The 21,947-nt window shown below is 32.9% G+C and overlaps 1 pseudogene; it reads right to left on the reverse strand.

The window, feature by feature from the left end:
• Window positions 1-15,424: 15,424 nt before the first annotated feature.
• On the reverse strand, window positions 15,425-15,880 carry LOC150056869 (protein max-like; annotated as a pseudogene).
• Between the last annotated feature and the right edge of the window lie 6,067 nt (window positions 15,881-21,947).

The following is a 21,947-nucleotide window of genomic DNA, read 5'->3' on the forward strand; positions in this document are numbered from 1 at the left end:
CTAACAGAAATGGACACCAAGGTATGGAAACAATAGGCTTTTCTTTTTTGTTGTTGTTTTTTGACTTATTATTAAATTATTTCTTCTTTCTTTCATTTTTCCCCTGTGGTTTATCCTCTGCTGTCATTGTATCCGATTTTGTATATATTTATTTTAGCTAGGGAAGAGAAGAGGAACAACAAAATGATGAGACAAAGGACAAAGGATGAACCAATTTAACAGTGAGAATCACAAGTCCATACATTGGAAATGAATTTTACAATTTGGTGGTAAGGTTTGGGGGCTGAGGAGAAAAAATGGGAGGAAAATATGGGAGGGAGTAATAATGTCAGAGAAGAAAGGTACTCACTACCTTACATATATAACTATAACCCCTCTTTATCACCCTGGAAATACAATTAAAAAAATAAAATAAAAGTCTCACAGACTGTGTTTCCTGGGCTGATTTGAACTGAAAACTCCAGATTCCAACCTGCAGAGTAGCTCTGGTTACAGGAATGAGCCACCAGCTTCCAGCCCTGCCTCTTCTCCCCCAAAGACAATACCTTTAATATTTCAGTATTTCCTGTTCTTGTCCTATTCCAGTTGAAGACAATCTAACATTCAAGCTTGAGGTATCTTTCTTGTGGTCCTTGGAAAGTTAAGATCACACCACCGCACCCCAAACTTCAGCGCATGCAGAACTCCCACAGTGTCCCAAGCAATGACTTTCTCTGCTTTCTTAAGTCACTTCGGACTTGATTGAACTTACCCTTACTTTCCAGAGACCAATATAATGTGAGGAGTAAATATTGTGCTATTCTTTTGGGTACAGCAATGTCAATTCCAACTTCTAGTACAACTTTTCCAAGTTTAGTTGAATATTTTATATAGATACTACTAACTAGCCAAACAAAATAGAATCTTTCATGTATTTTTACTAGGCTAAAGATCATAAACAGATGTGTCCAAATAATTCTCAGAAAAATCTCCTTATTAGAAAATAAATTTTCATACTGTTTTTAGAGTGCATACCTATATGCTCCATATAAAGTGTTTAATAGTGTAAAAAGGTAAAATTAAGGAAAGTGTTAAACTGATTGTCGGTTTGCTTTGTTTTTGTGAAAACATGTGGGGTACAAAAAATAAATATTACCCAACATAATCCTAGAGGAGAGTAGCTTAGTAAGTAAGTGAAAGCCAGCCGGACAAGTACATATGCAATAAACTGTGGGGAATTGCTTAAAACAGAATTACATGTACAGAGCTAAAATGTAAGTTCCTTTGACACATCCAACAGATAATCATAAAAGTGATGTTTTCAAACACAGTTTAAATTTAAATTTAATTTTAAATTAGAATCCAGAAAGATTAGTGTATGCACCCACTAGGTTTAATCTTTTGTATTTTTAAAGGTGTGTTGGATATTTAGAAAAAGAACATTCCCCAGACATGTGAATTCTTCAAAGGATACTGAAGGAAAATTATGCATTACTACAAGTCCCCTCTAATTGTAGATGTTTGATGGCACATACAGTGAGTTCTCCAAGGCTAAAACAAGATATACAGATTTAAAAAAAAAATTACTCTTTGTCCTCAAGGCTTTGTGATGAGGAAAGTGAATAAATCTCTTCAGCTACATATCACCCAGAAAAAAGGATATATTTTTGAGTAATCATTTTATAATGCTCATCTCTTTATTATCCTGATACCCAATGTGCTATTTCTTTTATGGAGCACACCGAGGCACAGTTATTCTGCAGAAAGATGCAGTCATAGCCACCCCTTTGCCTTGCTCACTATATGATGTCCTTTCCTTCAGCAGATCCAAACCCTTTCTTCCCGAGTTCTTCTTTGAATTTTTCAGGTTTGTTTGGGAGTTTTCTTATTCCTCACAGGAAGTTGCTTGTTGTATGTAGCAAAGCTATATTCTTTTAATCCTTGCATACCACTATCAATTGTAAGATTCAATACAATTATTCTAATTTTCATCTCACCAAGAACTTGATTAAAATTATAATGAATGAGAGACAGGGTCAGTGAGCACAGAGGGCACTATGGGGGTGATGCAATCTAAGTATTTAACATGGAAGTATGAAAATAAAATGGATGATGATCTTAATAGGCTATTCAGCTCCTTCATACAGAATGAAGATCAGGTTTCCTCTCATAAATTTTATACCTGTATACAGAATCATTTGCCAAGACAGTAAAATTGATTGGAACTCCCGTATGCTACATGTGATAGTGTGAAACATGTAAAATTTAGTTTATAATACAGCTATTTTAATGAAAAATAAAATGTAAACAGTTTATTTGGTGTCTTAAAAATCCTATATACAAACTTTGACAAATACTTAATGAGTATTTTTCACAGAGATTTGTATACTGTATAATCTAAATTTATGGAGGTCGCCTAATATTAAAACCTTAATTGAAACTCAGCTGTATAATATTTTGAATTCCAGAAAGCTTCATTCACATCTATTGGCCATTATTTTATTGCTCCCTAATTTCAGAAAACACTTCTGGAATCCTGTGAATACCGAGAAATTGAGAACTATTTCTTCTGTCTTAGAGACGACACACCTTCTATCAATAGATTTTCTGCACCTTTGTAGGAAGTTTGTCCTACTCAACTCTCTATTAGGTTTGAACAAACTAGAGTCCAAAACAGAGTAAGGGTAAAAAAAAAATAGCAGTTTAATTAGTGTATTAAGATATTACATGCAATTTTAAAGTGTTTCTCATACATATTAATGAAACTATTTACTTAGGTAGATATTATCCTATAAACATTTTGAAGCAATCTTCCGATGTAAGCATTTTTAAAAGGCCACGGTAAGAAACAGGCCACATAAGGTGAGATATTCAGATAGTTTTGAACATATTTATTTTCTTAAGAGAAACTGTGACATCTTATAGTTTTCTAAATTAAGCCTTTCCATATTTTGCCTGTTACTTAAACCTTGTTCATTCCTTAATTATTTTTAAGGTACAAATATTATCTAATACCAAAAGTAGCAACAGAATACTTCATTTGTATGGGGCTGATACCAGCTCCATTCTTCAGGTAGTATCTGTAATTTTCTGAAATTTATGAATTTTTACAAAGAACAGAAAAACATGCACATGCATGCAATTACAATGGGAAACAGATAATACTATTGTATTTAATTTTGAGAAGAAAATGATAACTAAATAGCTGTTTGCTTAAATAATAATTTTAAATTTGCTCCAGCTTAGAATTATTGTGCTCATATTCTTTTGTAAAAATTTAACTCAATTTTGCTGTGTTTTCTCATCACAGAAACACACGTGTTAATTGCATCGATTTATGACTGAGCAACTATTAATGCCAATAAATTTGTTATATTTAACAAATTGGGTAAAATATTTTGAAATATTATTATAATCCACTGTGTAAGATAAATTAATCAATCTCTACAATGTATATTGAAATGAGCTTATTGTAATTGTAATAGATAGATATAAAGAAAAATTAATTTTAAAATTCATTCATATAAAACAGTTGTAGAATTTTCATTTATTCATTTATTTACTTTAGAGTTATTGTACAGTTGATATACAGACATATTACAATTATATGAATCAAAAAATCATAATGAGTGCAATTGTTTTCCTTTAGTTTATTTTCTTTGTCATCACCTCCCTTGTCATTTTATTAGGAATAATAAATTGCATATCTGGACAATTTAAATTCCTAAGTTCTTCTGACTGCATTAAACTTGAGATGTCTTTCAAATATTTGTAGCAATCAACTGATATGCTAATAATCTTCATTGCACTTTACTGTTTGCATACTTTTTGCATCTTCCCAAGTAAAATTGCTTTTGCACTTGGTATTCCTTAGGATTTAAAATTTCATTTATGTATTGGCATTTATCCAATGCTACACTCCAAAATATTTACTGATTATAAAATAGTGTGTTTGTTTGGCTTCAACAGATTTAAAATACTGCTTCTTATAAAAACTGAATTACTTTTCAAAATCACTATTTGTGTCCTTGAGCTTAAGGAAAATCCCATTGAGCAAAACAGAGAACTGAAATAAAAGCAGAACACCGAATTTAGTAAAGAAATAGAAAAGTACTTTCTCCATTGAAGCCCCATACTGAGGCTCTGTTCTAGGGCATCTCAGCTCTATATTTTTTTAATTCCAAGTTGTGCAGTAGTATCAATTTTTGTATGCATTAAATTATATTAAACTCAGAAATATAATAGATATATTTATTTTATAGTCATGATTCTAGTGGGGGTTTAGTTAATCTTTAGCAGCGTTAGAATGGGATATCAGGGTTTCTCCTTTGTGAGAGAGGCACCACTGGTGAGACAAGTCTCCATTTTTATAAGCCATTTTATTTTTTCTTGATATGCAGTCTCACTTCCTGCCTTAGGAATATACACAGACTGTAAGACACATATTTTATCTCATAGTGACAAGGATAATGGGAGGCATCTTGGCTAAGATGCCACTCACACCACCAGCAGGCCCAGCTACCAGTGGAGAAGGGATCTTGTGTATTTTGCTGTACAGTCTAGCCTTTATCTGTAGTGCTCTGACTCTCACTCATCACGAGTACTATAATGAGAGGTATGAGGCACTAGCGACAGTCATTTTTGCAAAGCAAATGCTGAGACAATATTTACATTCATATACATAATTGGAAAATGTTAGTTAAATGAACAGGTAAAGAAGGAGTGAATAAAGCAGAGGGGATAACGTGAAACATTCATATGAAGATGCGATTTCACTAAGACATTCTCATCTAATCCTTGTCACATAAGGATTTTAGATAATGAAACCTACCCTGATGTTTATTTTACCAAGTGAAAAGGTACTAGGTTGTGGAATGGTTATTTAAACAGACTCAGTTTCTTAAACAGAATGTACACAAGTTGTAAATCTTACCCAAATCAATTATCAGTGCTTCATCACTACTTTAATTATTAGTTTAAATGTTATAGAACATTAATATGTTTCAGCCAAATAGCATAGTCTAGACATCAGGAACATTATTACATATTATATTATTATGTATTAGGTTATTTTAGATTTTATATTAGGCTTATATTAACATCTATAAAGTATGATCCTTTGGCCCTGAATGCTAAATGAGCTAAGACATGTTTCTTTACCTACTTCTTCTAGTGATTGAAATATTTGATAATAAAACATTTAATTTTATGCCCTTGTGATGTGAGTAATTTATGTAATCCTTATCAGGAAACTTTGCCCTATTATAGGCTGTTACCATTAATAATCCTTTCATATTGTTACAGTATTTTTATCTTGTTATCTGATATGCTTATTTGGTTATTTGACATAGGATAGGGAAGGGGGGAAATAAGATGAGGAACAGGGGTGAGGGGAGGGAAATGGGGACCAAAACATGAGAAAGGGTATCAATGTTTGTGAAGTAATGCACCTTCTATCTGGTGAATGTAATGTAACTCTTCTATTAATTACAATAAAAATACATGAAAAAATAAAATAATCCTTTATGTAAAGACTGTAATAACTTTTCTTCTTAGCAAATATCATTAGCATATTCTTGGGGAGGGCTAATTGACATGTACAAGAGACTAGGTTATGTTCCTTTGTTTTATTGCCCATTTTAGAGGCACTCTTCAGAATCAGAAACAGGTTTATTTTAACTTCCTTTCCCAAAAAAAGAAATTTTAAAAGATACGGATGAAGAGCCCACAGTAACCTATACCCAGAACTTAAAAACCAGAATCAATCTGTATTCTGGACTCTTTAGTTATTTAGAGTTATTTAATTTAGTTATTTTAGAGTATATGAAGTTCTATTTTGTTATAGAATCCTTTCGAGTTTTAAACATGTTCATCTTCCACATAGCATATACATTCTTATATGATATTATAGGCCCCAAACCCATGAATCATAAATCATTCATAAATCATCATATTCTCAGAGATTTGTCATTTCTTTCTTTTCACTTTCACCCAATTCTTTTTATCACTTGCAGTTAACAAACATCCTTAAAAAACCGTTTTCTTTTAAAGGCTCAGAGAACAAACCTTCAGAATTTGCAGTTTATAAGATACTCAAAATTAAGTACAAAGTTCTTCCATTGCAATGCTCAAATGCTTTATGTATATAAAAGAATATTGATAGTTTCAAATAGTGTACATTATTTATGAGAAATTGTGTATTGCACTTGCTCTCCTGATCACCATTTGGCAAACTTAAATTAAATTGAATATACATGTTATTGGTTTAAAATTTGGGATAGCATATATTATACTTAATATGTCATCATCATCTTTCTGATATCCTAGAAGACATGGACACTATCTTTTTCTTTACTTTAAAAAATTATTGTAAGGGCTGGGAGTTTGGCCTAGTGGTTAAAGTGCTTGCCTAGCATTCATGAAGACCCAGGTTCGATTCCTCGATACCACATACATAGAAAAAAGCCAGAAGTGGTGCTGAGGCTCAAGTGGTAGAGATCTAGCCTTGAGAAAGTCCAAGGACAGTGCTCAGGCCCTGAGCTCAAGCCCAGGACTGGCAAAAAAAAATATTGTAATTAATAGGGGAGTTATATTTGCCAGATTATAGGAGCATTACTTCACACCCATTGATATCCCTTCTCATGTTTTTGTCCCCATTTCCCTTCCCCCTCCCCTCATCTTGTTTTCCCCCTTCCCTTTCCTATTTCAAATAAACATATATATATATATATATATATATATATATATTCACTCATATAGCTCTTGTTTCTGTATCCTGGAGGTCATTTCATTTAGCCTCTTCCTATATGGCCTTGTGTATCAAGGTTTTGAGCTATTATAATCCTCTTGTATTTTTCTTTTCAACCATGGATCTTGACCTTAGGGCAATCGTCCTATCCCTGAGATCTTCTGCTCAAGGGAAGTACTCTATCACTTTGAGTCACAGTGCCACTTCTAAATTTCTGGTGGTTACTTGGAGACTAAGAATCTCATGGGCTTTCTTGACATGGTTCTCTTGGAAACCTAATCCTCATATCTCAGCTTCCTGAGTAGCTAGGATTCCAGTTATGAGCCACTGGCACTCATCCATTAGTAAGATTTCTGCCCAGTATTACTATTATCTTAACTATTGCTATCCTTGTTTATTCTTATGAATAGAAATGATACAAATTACTATGTTATTAATCTTCATCAAAGTCTTTCTGTATAAATGTGTAAAAATATTTCACATTCTCATTCATATTCTAAATAATTATGTGGTGCGTACTATATTAAGCCAGAAATACAACTTAAACCTAAATCCAGTTTCTTACACCTTAGAAATCAATGCACGAGAAAAGGTTGGTGAACTAAACACCAAGACAAGGCATCTGAATCATCTAACTGCTGAGAGCTATCATGAAGATTTAAGAAAGGCTACTTCTCTTACCTTGTTTCCATTTAAGCACAAAATATAGACTTGAGGCAAGATACCACTAATAGTTCTATCATTATATGAAGATTTTATGTTGTTCTCACCTGCAGATTAAGCTCAGTAGGTTATAATTCTACTGTAAATTCCATTAATTGTCATGTTATGGAAGAGCATTCTGATGTATACTGCACCTGATAAGATAGCTTCATTGGAAGAGCTGATAAATAATTTCTGTAAGGGCCCAGGCTTCCAGATAAAAAATCATTTTCGCTTTTAAGACATGTACATAAACTCTGCTTTATGCTTTCTTTTCCAGCCAACTAAAGCTGAATTTTCCAATGAACACAAAAATATTATGGGAGTTAGACTTGATCTAAGGTAAGTAATTTACAAATCCTTATATTAGATAATTTAGAACATTCTATACATTATTATAGGGTTTGAAGAATGTAAGATTTATTAATGGAAGATAATTAAAGAATACAATAAAAAATCAAAACAGCATATCACAAGGACTCCTTGTTCATGTTTATCACTTGAATCAAATTTTCTCCCTAGAGAAGGTAAGTATAAGGCAGCCTTTTTCAGAACAACCTCTTGGCATGTTTTAACAATTGATACTCTAAGGGATTCCAAAATTGCACAGAACTGGAAAGATGAGATTGTTTCTCATCAAGTAGCATTTCTGTTGAGCTAAGAGATATATCAAAGGTTTTGTGTTTCCTGTGGGCCATTCTCAGAGCAGATATTTTATTGTCTCATATACTGAGACAATGTTGAAATGTGAGGTTTGATCGACATTAAAACATCAAGTACAAATGGAGCAGAATTGCTAAGTAATGTATGGAAAGATTCTGTAACATGCCTTGAAAAATCTGCTTTTTCAAATTCAGTAGAATGTTACTAAAACTTTGTAATTTGAAAACTCATTTCCAAATTGTCTAATGATGAGTAAAAGCTGTTCCTCTATTAGAGATGCACTGGAATAAAATAATGTAAGGCAAACTCTCCATGTAATAAAATAATTTGAAAGAAGATACACTGTTACATACAAAACTAAAATATGGAAAATAAAATCATTAAATACCATATAAGACATACTTATTAATATATATTAATTGGTCAACAACGTATAGGTTAAATATATTCAAACTTTAATTAGAGAACATTCTCTGGAAAAGCACATATAATGTTCATATAGAACAATTTTAGTCTGGAATTGCTATATGTGCAATTGATGAGTTTATTGAAGACATTCAATATCATTATGATATAAATCCTTCCAGGACCAACTCTGTCACTCAGAACTATGTGATATTTTAGGAGATGGAATATTCTTTTATATACTTGGAAGAGCCTTGTGTTTTTATCAACATTCTGGGTCTGGTGTCTGGATATCATTCCAACCTTTCATGGTGATAATATTAACTTCAGTCTTGTGGCCTGCTGAAAAGGCTGATACATAATAGTAAATAATTGCAGAAGAGAAAAGTGTTTGTGCTAAATATTAAAAGTAACCCCCTCCCATTTAGTCATTTGTCTGAAGAGGACATTTATTGTAGCAGGACAATAAAATTAGCAAGGACTGGCTGCAGTTTAGAAATAATGAATTATTTAAATTGAGAGATGTTCTAAAATCCCAATTTTCCAAATTTCATAATGTACCTTGAAATTCTTTTTTCTTTGGATTACTTAAATTTTCTAAAAATTGCCTACAGTTATGCAGTTGGCTTATATGAGAAGAAAGTCTTCGTATTCTAGACCACACAGAGAGAAATGCCACCCTTAGATATGACAGACAGGTTTCCTAGTTTAAATATTAGTTTGTGCTATGACTGAACGCTAATATTTAGTTTTTCTAGTATATAACAGAAAAGGGGTCTTTATTGATTTAATTTTTATCATATAAATTACATCTTTCAATATGTGAAGACAATGATTCAAAAAGGAAAAATTCCTAATTTCTTATTGAAACTGACAAGTAAGTAGGATTAAGACAGCCAGAGAATACAGTGATTACATTTACCCAAAATATTTCCTCTTAATCAAACTAAAATGAAGCACCAAAGTTAAATTCAACAGGATGATGTTTTATATTTTATGTAACTTGCACTGAAAGTCTTGTTTAGAAAGTAAACAGGCCATGGAGATTTCAATAATGTGACTTTTGATCTTCCTTTTTTGTAGCTCAAGTGGATTGCCTTTTTATTATTTTCTTTACTAGCTTGGAACATAGTTTAATAATGTCAATCATTGATCAATAAATATATAGTGTGAAGAACTTAATTGAATAAAATGTTCTTGTGAGTTAAGGTGCATAACAGAAATTTTGTTTAGAAGGAAGAAAATATGTATTCAGTAATTAATAAGAAAACTTATTCTGTAATTATAAAAATATACTGTATTAAGCACTTACTTGTATTCAATTGTGCATGTCAAGACTTGCATTCACTTGAAAAAACAATTTGAATAACTTAACTTCCCTAGGGTGAATTTAATTATTTAAATATTAAAATAATTTGACCATATGGTCAAATGCCAGAGTGTTAAGAGTATTCATGTTGATATTAAAAGGGACAGAAATCTAATACTTTATTTAAAAGATACAAGATAACATTTTTTTTTTGTTGGTCTTGGGCTTGAACTCTGGGCCTGGGTGCTGTCCATGAGCTCTTCAGCACAAGGCTAACACTCTACCACTTGAGCCACAATGCCACTTCCAGTTTTCTGGCAGTTAATTGGAGATAAGAGTTTTATGGAAATTTTGTGCCCAGGCTGGCTTTGTACCATAGTCCTCAGATCTCCACTTCCAGAGTAGCTAGGATTACAGGTGTGAGTCACTGATACCCTGCCAACAGACAATTTCTTAAAAGGAAGAATGATTAATAATAATTTTGATTTGGTGGTTAGAGTATAACGCTGGATATGGGCACTCATGCCTGTAATTTTAGCTACACAGGAGGCTTAGATCAGATTTGAAGGCAGCCAGAGCAGGAAATCCCATGAGACTCATCTTCAATTAACCACCAAAAGACCGGATAGGGAGCTGTGGCTCAAAAGGGGTGGAACACTGGCCTTGAGCATAAAGGGGAGGACAGTGCCCAGTTCATGAGTTCAAACTGCATAACTAACCACACATGAACAAAATTAGTCAACAAGTTTACTATAATTGATACTATTTCTTTGTAGAATTAATTTCAATATTTAGAAATGGACTGAATAAGTGACTAAAACAGAAATAATGTATTTCACATGCCTACCAACTCATCTTTTCATTCATATGTCTAACACATAATGCTTCTCTATATATTTTCCATGTTTCTCATGCTCCTGTTTCTCCTCTTTGTTTTTTTCTCTTATTGCTTATGTCACAGAAATGATAGTGGATGATGCCACTTCTAGCACTTCTAGCATTATCTGTTTATGCGGTACTGAGTAATCTATTCCAGAGCTTCATGCACTCTAGGCAAACAATCTACCATTAAGCCACTTTCCCATCCCTCACATTTTTTATTATAAAGGTGATATTCAGAAGGCTTACAGTTTCAACATTTATTAATCTTTAGGTTAAGATGCGAAATGAACTCCAGGATATAGAAACAACAGGTTTATCTTTGTGATTATTGTTCTTAATGTAGTATATGAAGCCATCTCTTCAATATTCTTTTCCCCTTAAGATTTATCTCCTGTTGTTATTATATCTGACTTTGGTACCTGGGTTTATTCTATATGTGATTATTTGCTTATTTGCAAAAGGAAAGATAAGGGAAAAACTTTCCTGGGAAAGGAAAGTAGGATAAAAACATGGAAAGGAGTAATGTAATTGAAACCTCTCTGTGCATCACACAAACAATAAAATAAAATTTAAAAAAGAAATTTCTAGATTCTAAAAATGAAGAATAGGTATTTCTATTATAATAATATTCTTGTGAGTTTGGGGATTATTTTTTGGAAAAGGAAAATCTAAATTTTACTTTTCATCTCCAAAAAATGCTCAACCTCATTAGTTTATTATGAAAATTTAAAATCATGATAGTCAGTTAGATGATGTGATGCTAAGACATGGAATACATTATTTCTGGATACAAATTTTATTGATAAAAAGGAAACCTGTTTAAAATTTAAATATAGAAATTCAGAAATTAGAGTTAGAGTAAAAGTGATGATAATGTAGTCTCAAATGCCAAAGAGTTGAAAGTATGATACAATGTGAAAAATACTTCCTCACCTCTGTGGTATACACTTTTACAAAATTAAGTACTGTTGTTATCCTGAAAATTGTAGCCAAACAGCTTATGAAAAACTGGCAAAGAATGAGAATTCACAGCTGGAAAGCAGTAAGCAGAAAATGATTTGTGACATCATAAATTAAAGACAGAAAGAGAACAAAATGCAACATTAATTAGTGTACTAGTAAAACCTGCAAGCAGTACGCCTTTAGGAACAAAGCAGTATGTTAATGTTAATTCTTAAGTTTTGATAGTGGATCATTGTTGTCTATGTTTAAATCTTTTAGGAAAATAAATAAATGAATAAGCAAGTATTCACTCCCCAATTTTTAAAACTATTCTTTACACATAGAATGAGATCATAAAGAATATTACCAGAGCTAATGAAAATTAGAATGTAATGAGAAGAATTGAAATAAAATAGAAAATGGGACAAAGGGGACCACATTCCATGTTACTGGGTAAAATAGAAATTGACTAAATATTTGTAAAAAAAATAATTAGTGAGGTATTGCGTTATATAATTAACACCATTGAAATATATTGTTTATTTATCCTTGGCATTATATGTACACTAAGAATGCATGTCATACATTCTGTGCATGTCTCTGAATGCACATCTTTCCAGGAGAAATAATTATAGATTATAAAGAAATTCCTGAGGAAGAAATTTCAAATTTAAAATGTATGGATAACATGTAGCCTTACTTTAGAACATCATGGGTGGGAAAGCAAGTGGGCTGCAATTGGATAAATACATGTTTCTATAGGATTAGAATCATCAAGATTTTAAAGTCAAAGAATTTCTGTTTTCAAGTACTGGTAATTTCAAATAAACAGAGATAAACACACAACATTGAAGAGATTAAACCAATGCATTAAATGAGAGCAATAAGAAGGCAGCAGTTGTAAAGGGAACACTTACCTCTTTCCAAATCCATGAAGGTATTAGCAGAAACTTAATGCGGGCAATGACATCTACTCAGAAAGAAATATGAAAACAATGGCTATATGCAAATGGAATTTTTAGTGAGCTTATTGCTTCCATAGTTCTGGCTTTCTAATTTCAATATGTGCTATTGCTTCTGACTGTAAATCTAAAGTAGTCATATGGGTTATTGCTAGATAATATAAAAAACTATCATAAATAATATGTCTAATACATTGAAATAAAGCACATACATGCATGCATTCATACATGCACACACACGCACACACACACACACACACACACACACACACACACACACACACACCTTTCATAGGGAGTCAATATTTTTCCTCAGTCTGTTCTGTTGTCTTTTAGTTACCAGCAGACAGAAGTTGAGAGTGGAATACAATATAAATTTTTGTTGCTGTTGCTAGTTATGTTTGATGTGTGAGTGTTCTTGCTCTTTGTTTGTATACTTCACTCTCTGTATTTAAAATGTCAGAACAATGAACCAAGGACTTGAGGAAAAGGAAAGTGATCAGATAATAGAAGATAACTTTCTGCTCTAACTTACAAGTGAAAGCAAAGGTAGGGTATAATTCAAACTTTGGTATTTCATTGGCAAAGGTCTATGTAGTGAGACTCAATTTCTTTGTTATCCATTGGTTGGTATCCCAACAATTACTCTAAGTATGCTGGTTGACAACCAGTAACAATTAAACCTACAAGCTGCTTTATAAATATCCAAAGGGAAAGAAAATATTTGTCTATGCATTTCTAGGAGCTATTCTTGTTTGCCAACCTTGTCCCAAAACAGTATTGGAGCACAGAAGAATGGGCTACAGTGGAATGGTTAAATTTAGCAGCATTTACAGCAAAGGGTGAGGAGCATTAAATCAATTTCACTCAAAGAGAATGGGAACTGAACTCTAGTATCTTCAAAGCCCTTAAATCTCTGGCTGAACAAGGTGGTGTTTTTTAACGTTCCCTTGACCTAGTGTAACTCATTAAAAAATAGTGATGTTAAATTTGAAGAGTAACTAGTCTTTAAAATAAAACCTGATTTTGAAAATGAACAGTTATTTTTAAGTATTGATCATCTTTATCATTAAGTAAGACTCAGATTTATAAATTGATATCAGTTATATTTATAACTGCATATAGTGCACAAAAATTTTTAATCTATTGCCAAATCAGAAAATAAACAATAAATACAATTGGTTGCAAGTTGTCGATAAGATGTGCAGAATAGAAAATGAAGCAAGATAAATTATTAACATGTATAACTAATCCTCATAAGAGAGATGATATGTGAGGCAGTATTTGAAATGTCCTGGTATGGTCCAGAAAGAAATATTTCTGCAAAGAGTCAGGAAGTGATATATAGATGATCAATCAAGGAGCTGGTTTGAGATTTGATTAATTTAAAAGGAATAGACACAATCAATATAAACTTGTAGAAGATTTAAGAATTTGAGAGAGTTTATCAGAAGAAAAAGTATTGTAAAAGCATTTCTCTTCCTCCAAATTACATTATGAAGATTTTAACCCTAGGCTGAGTCTACCACTGAGCCACAGCACCACTTCCAACTTTTTCTTTTTTTTTTAAGGATAAGTTTTTATTTATAGTCTTATAGTAAAGGCAAAAGCCTTAACTTGCAAGACAGTTCTTCAGCAGTATGTACAACATACTTTTTATTTCCATGGAATGGAATCAAATATGGACTGAGACTACAGAGTATACACTAGAAAAGCAGTGAATGCCAGGAACAGAGTATTGAAAAAGACAAAGAGATGAGGCCTAAAGACATAAAACCCTTTACTGGGATCTGCAGATGGCAGCCAGACCAGGCCTAGATCACACAGTGGAGACAGGTTCAAGGAGAGGAAAAATGGACTTGGGATGAGGGTAGGGATGTGACCTCACTCAGGAAAGGATTTAATACCAGGTAAATTGCTCTTGGTATTTACATACAAAAATCAGTTGGTTCTATTTCTTAGAAATACACATGTAAAGAAAAGAAGATTTTATAATTACTTTATGAATCTGTCCCTTTGCCATATTGATATCATCAAAAATAGGGACAATTCATTCAGATTCAAATTTCAGTAGCAGGAAATAAATACCAACACATCATCATTGGCCCTCAATACAAAACTTCTACCCCATCCAAGCACCCTTCCTGTCCCATCCCCAATAGCCACCCCCTATCTCTTTCTGGTGGTTGCTGTTCCATTTTTTCTTTTACACCACAAATTTGCTTTTGTGGTCCTGGGGCTTGAACTCAGGGCCTTGCACTTGCTAGGAGAGAGCTCTACCACTTGAGCCAGGCCCCAGTCCTACCACAAACTTCCTTAAGTATCTGGTCTTTCAATTGCAGCAATATAGCTTTCCAGAAAAAAAAAAAATCCTTATGAATGAGAGGGGGTTGACTCCAGCCTGGTCACCTTCTCCAGGCTGAGCCATTCATAGATTCACAAAGTCCATCAAACAGAGGTGGGGCTGCAGAGGGAGGACTGGGACGAGGCCTAGCAGGATAGGCAAGTTGGCAGCAGGGCTAGGGGTGCTGGTATGGTCGACAGGACACCATGTGCTCAGGTCCCGCTGCCTGTCTGCTCTCCACAGTAAAAGCTGCCAAGTTGGGCTTTAAAAATTCCTGGATAGGACAGGGAATCCCTGAAGGGAATACATTTAGAGGGAGGGGGGTGTGAAAAGGGGGAAAGAGAATGAGAGTTGTTGTCCAAGAGCTTCTATGTAAAAATAAACATTAAGAAAAAAAAGAAAGAAAAAGAGTCTCTTAATGGTTCTAACGATCAACTGAGAGGATGGAGGAGACAGACAGTTTTTATTGCTGGCCTGTCCCAGCCGCTTTAGCTGGCCTCCATCTGGAGTTTCTTCCTGCTTTGGGGCTCTTCAGGCTCTGACTCGGAAATGGAGTCTGAGCCCCCATGGAAGGCAGAGATGGTGTTGGCCTTAGTGTTGGTATAGAGGCTGTTGTCTGAGGAGGTGTAGTTGGTCTGCAGTTTAGCACTTGACCTTGCCTTCTCCAGTGCATGGACTTGCTGTTCCAGAAGAGCATTCTGCCATTTGAGGTCATCAAGATCTTGCTGGTGCGTGTGGTTTTCCCTTCTCATCTACTGGATATACTCTGTGGCTTGGTCTAGGATTTGGGCCCCGGATGCCTTCTCTCCTTGGAGTGATGGGACGGAATCCCGCAAACTGTGAAAGCTGTCTTTGATATGGTCCCTACGTTTTCGTTCCAGTGCATTACGATGAGCTGGTTTGTCATCGTTGCTCTCCCCATCCATGTCATGGGTATGGCTCATTTCCTAAGGTCCAGGGAGAGGCCACTGCAGCAAGAAGAGGGAGGGCGAGGGAAGGGGAACTCACTCACAACAAGAAGCCGAGTGCCTCCCCACACTCTCTCACTCATGCACTAGCTCACTCACACTACACACACACACACACACACACACACACACACACACACACACACACACACACATGCTTCCAACCAAGGACTTCATAAATGCTAGGCAAGCATTCTACCACTAGGCTATGCTCTTGGCCCCAATAATCTTTTGGGTGAAGACATAGTGGTGGAAATACTGCAACATAGTTTTCGTTGTGTAAACTTTTTAGGAAACTCCGCACTGTATTCCAGAAGAATGTAACTTTAATGCCAATTTTCACATCTTTCCCTGGAAATTTAACTGAGGTTTTCAAATCTTGACCGAACTACTTATAATTATTAACTTTCAAATTTAATAGAATCACATGACGCACCTTCAAGAAAATTTAACTGCATGAGCATATTTTAGTTATACATTCAAATAAAAATGAAAATATATTCTATGCTTATGTTTTATTATATTTTGTCTTCAGTAATTTTTTTTTCTGTAGATGTCATCAGTATTTTAACTAATAAAATAGCAATAAAGAATGCTCAATATAACTAGTCTTATTACTTTAATTTTAACAATGCCATTGATTGGCAAACATATTCTCTTTTCATCAATTTAAAGTTTACATAAATATATTGGGATAAAATCCTGAAAAACAATACCTTAGTCTCCTTTTTATTGTTTATATACATGCACACGTTCTCTTCCCCTAAACATAAACACATTTATTATTTCTGCCACCACAAATACCTATCTTAAACATATTTCATTGTCACTCTTCTACTTGAGTACTCCTCTAAAATAGACTCCTCCAAAATACATCAAGATTTGCCTTAATTAATTCTTTGTACTTAAAAACCATATCAATGAAGTTATTCATATTAAATTGATAGTATATTAACCATACCAGGAAATGTGTTCTTAATTTTAAATGTTCAGAATCATATATGTTTAACTTCCATCTACAAAACTGATCACAAATGATTACTGCATCATAGGTAATATACAAGAATTCCTACTACACAATAATTCTATACTTTTTAACTAAAAGAATTAATGAAAAGTAAAACTTATTTATCCCTTAATATTTTCAAGTCTTCAAGTGCCTTCTAAATATCTTAGAAGTATCATAAACACTATAGAAATTACAATTATGTAAGAAATTGAGACAGATTCTGATATTGTCAAGTGAGATTTAACACAATAACTGTATTTACCTTCAGAATGAAGTATATGAAATTATTGCTGTACTGTTTTCAGTTTCAAAGCAGAAATACTCAGAATTATGTGAATTTCTCAGAGTTAGATAGCTTTTGATTCAAACTGTTTACCACAGTTTTACTATCTTGTACTAGCAAGTAAAAGCACTGAGACTTTAAGACAAGTTGCCAGATTCCAAATTCCTAATGCTCAACACGTGTTGAATTCTGTGAATACTACACTTGAAACAAATAGACAACAAGAACCTCTAAGGACAAATAATTATTCACTGATTGAAATAAAATTTTAATTTCCCTATATGAAATCTTTATAAGATAATGGACTGGCATATTTTTAAAATGTTTTTTTTAATTTAACAAAAATCATGCTAGGAAGAATTGAATTTTAAATAATTGTCATATCATTCCATTTTTACTCAGGTCAGTGTGATCTTGCAAATGAACTTCATTGTTTCTCAGTCACTCGAATCTGCCTATTTGATTTGAAACTTACTAATTCTATTCCTAAGTAAATCATGAGGAAGAAAAAAATTGTTTCCATTTACAATATTTCTGGTAATGACACAAAGAATATTGTTTCAGTTTTCTGCATGTACATAGTTAACGTTGGGCCAGTTGGGGAAGAGGCTATAAGCACAATGATGTTATTGCTGCATACTTACTTTAGCAAGATATAGAATCAATCAAATCAAATGCCCCTCAGTGGATAAATGGATCAAGGAAATGTGTTAAGTATACACAATGGAATTGTATGCACACAACAGAATGAATGATATTCTACTACTCATAAGGAAATGGAAAGGCTTAGAAAAAATCATATTGAGCAAAGTAAACCTTCAAAGAAACGTAGATTGCATATTTCCCTCATTTGTCTTAACTAGAGTGTTCTTATAAATCTAACAGTAAACAATGGTTGATAAAAGAAAAACAATGCAGTGGGCCATGGTAAATTATACAGATCTCTAGGCATTTACATAAAGTGAGACCAACTAAGGATATACTTAGGACAGGATCACATAGACATGAAAACTATAAGCATTTGACTATATAAAGTAACTTTTATTTAAATGAACTCCATAAAGTGGAAATAAGAGTTGCTTCTCTTTCTTTCTTTGTTTGTGTCTCCTGTATTTTCAGTTTCTCTTGTCTTTTTTGTTTTTCTGTCTTTGGTAGCACAAGATGGTCACAGAAATGGTGGGACCAAAGACAGCAGCAATTATCACTAGACGCGTGTTTGAAAATGAACTGTACAGCTTGTGGGTGGGGTGGGAGGGAAAACTGGGATAAGAACAAGTGAAGGGATGACATTGTTCACAAAAAAATGTACTTGTTTAATTACAATAAAAAGATATGATAAAAAGAAATGTACGTGAGGGAAACCATTGAGCCTAAGTTCCTTTGAGTCTGGCTTACTTCACTTAATATGATTTTTTCTAAGTCTTTCCATTTCCTAACAAATGGGGCGATGTCGTTTTTTCTTACAGCAGCATAGAATTCCATTGTAGGCTCAATGGTTTCCCACATTTGTCATAATCAGTAGAAACCTTGGGCTCTACTAGTAGAGATCTGCAATAGAGCAAAATCTTGATACATAAGGCCATATAGTATGAACCTCCAGGATATTGAAATAAAAGCCATATAACGAATGATTGTTATCTTTAATGTACTATGTTATCTCTCATCTCTTTTGCTGTCCCTTGGGTATCTCATATTGTTACAGTATCTCACTTTTTTATCTGATATATTGAATTTATTTGTATTTGGTTATTTGAAATTTGATAGGGAAGGGGGGAAAACCAAGATGGGGGTGGGGGGAATGGTAATGGGTACCAAGACACATGAAAGGGTATCAATGTATGTGAATTAATGCACCTTCTATCTGGCAAACATCATGTAACCCTTTTATTAATTACAATAAAAAAATAAAAATTAAAATAAAAAAAAAGAAATGTACTTGTTTATCTGATATACATTACTGTAAGCACTCAGGACTCCACAACAAAAAAGAAGTTTAAAAGCAAATAAAAGAACTGAATTGAAATCCAAAACACCAAAAGAAATATGAAAATATGGTCTTTGATTTCTATTTTTGAAATATAGGGCTCATATTAAAGTATGCAACTGCTGCTATTTGAATACTACCTTTCCAGTGATGATATTAGTATTGTCTTACATAATATTTTAAAGTGTATTTCCAATGGAAATATTTGTTTAAATAGACATTTGCATAAGAATAAATTGTACTCATGTATGTAAAAATTCAAGCTATACATATATATATGATGTATGTGGCAAGTTTTTTATTTCATGATAATTACTAGAAATCACAATTTCATAGAAAAAATCATTAAATTTTGCGAAGGTTTAGTTAGTACTAAAATGTCATGAACAGAGGTTCCTGTTCTATTTTACATCATAGATTTTATTTCACTTTCAAATGAAAACAAAATATATGTAAGATTATTGAACATAAAGAGGGTATGAATGATTTCTCAGTAACCTCTCTTCTGTAAATAGCATTATCTTATTTTTTTATGGCTGAATAATTCTCTAATACAAGTATCTTTTTTGTTCATTTTTTGAAAGATGATCACCTAATATTCTATCACTTTGCTTCTGTGAATAGTACAACCTTTATGACAGGTCTACAGCTACATTTATTTTCTATTGACTTACATTACTAGGTCAAAAAAATGGGACATTAACATGAAACAAAGACTTTAGAATGAGTGATGAAATGTTTGAAGTGTTTAATTACCACTATGAAAATACAATAATGATATCCAATAAAATTGTAAAAATGATGGAAAAGTTAATAAGAAAGGGAAATGGAGTATGGTCAAAACACATTATATGTATATTTGTATATATTACATTGAAACTATTTTAAATAATTGACACAGTAATAAAAAATTAAATTTTACACAAAAAATGATACCAATGACTAGCATTAGACCTACACATAGGAAATTGATGAGGACAACTTACATGATATATTTTATTTAGAAATAATTACAAAAAGTGATCATTCAAGTATATGGGGACATTCTTATTTGTAACTAGATTGAAGTAATATTTCTTAGTTTGGTAATAGGGAAAGATCAGTTACAGTCCCAGTTTGCATAGTGAGATTCTCCCTGTGATAGCATAGAATAATAACTGGGAATAAAATCACAAGACTGGATATTAAGTCTTACCCCACCCATGTCCTTGTGAGTAAGAACTTACACTAGATTCCCACAGTTAGAAGGTATTGTGGCCTTCAAACCGAGAGTACTTCAGAAATGTGCTTAAGGGAAAAGAATATGTTTCTTATGACTTATTACTAATCACTGAAGAGCTAAAAGGCTATTATTTATTTTTGCAATGTAAATTGTAGCCAGGTAAAAAGTCTTACTTGTAGCATGCTAGCTTATTTATATTAAAATGGAGAATGTTTCATTTTTAACAGCTCTAACCCTTAAGTGATTTAGTTCATTTTCCTATATCAATGGATTAAAAAAATAAAGTTCAAAACTATAGAAATATCAGTTTCTCACTTAACAATCATATGTATTCGATGATTTAATGATTTAAAAATATTGAAACATTTTACTTGGGAGATAGAACTAGGAAGTTTTTGTAAATCTTCCATGTGAACAAAGGAAATGTGCTTAATTAAAATTTAATATCAAAGTTTTTGATATATCTCTATAGTAAGTCAATGCTTTAATTGATGTTTATGTTTTGAAATTCTATTTTTATTTCCCGAGTGTCAAAGAGGCATTTGAATATATGAGCTTAGAATATATTAAAGCCAAGTAAAACTGAAAGTAAAAGATTGTAGCAAAGTATTTACTGATTGAAACTAAAAGTAATAAATTAGTTTGGAAATAAGAAGCTAACTATTGGGTAGGCAGTGTGAAGCATATGTTACACTACTGTAGCAGGGACAGGACTTTTATAAGATAAGATTTCTCTGTGAAGGCACAGCAGGAGAGGGCCTCCTGCAGTGCTGCTGAGCTGGGTGAAGGAAAGATGCTGACATAAATTTCTTCCTGATGTGCCTGTTTATATTGCTGGAAATCTCTGAGGCATTGCAACTGTATAGAGGAGAAACAAAACAAACAAAAATCCCTAAGCTTGGAGTTCATGAAGAGGAGACAAACAGGTTTCTTTTGTGAATAAATTGCTTCAATGAAGAAATTTGTTGCTTTAAATTATTTTAACATGTTAATATAGGTAGTGGAATAATGTCAAAATGAATTGATTTTCCACCCTTATAAAAAATTCTCTTGGTTAGTTTAAATGAAGGATCCAGGAAAGACTATTTGCCATTTTATAGCTGAATGTGTTCCAGCGAATCATATGACAAACAGGAAGTGAACCCTAGCCATACTTCCCTCAAGAGAATTGATTGCAATGAGATTCACTTCCACTAATTTCAAAACTCTTGGCCAGCTAAGCTCTTAATTGAGCATCACTGGAACTTTGAGATTCATGAAGTGAATTTTAATAAGGGTGGATTCAAAAGTGTATTTTCCTGTTTCTCATAGATGGGGACGGTTATTGTCTTATGTTTCCCCACACTACAAATTCCATTAGCTACATATAAACCATTTGAAAATTTCAATAATTTCAGACAATTGGTTTGTTCACATCTCCATCATTGCTTACTTTTATTCTTTGTTTCAGTTTTACTTTTGCTTTTTATTTCTTTTTTTAATCTTTTCTTTTATTTTTTTCTCCTTTTGTGCAGTTCCAAAGGCTTGAACTCATGGCTTGGACCC

This window comes from Megascapheus bottae, chromosome 11 (genome assembly GCF_031878675.1).
Source record: "Megascapheus bottae isolate mThoBot1 chromosome 11, mThoBot2.hap1, whole genome shotgun sequence".
Lineage (NCBI taxonomy): Eukaryota > Metazoa > Chordata > Mammalia > Rodentia > Geomyidae > Megascapheus > Megascapheus bottae.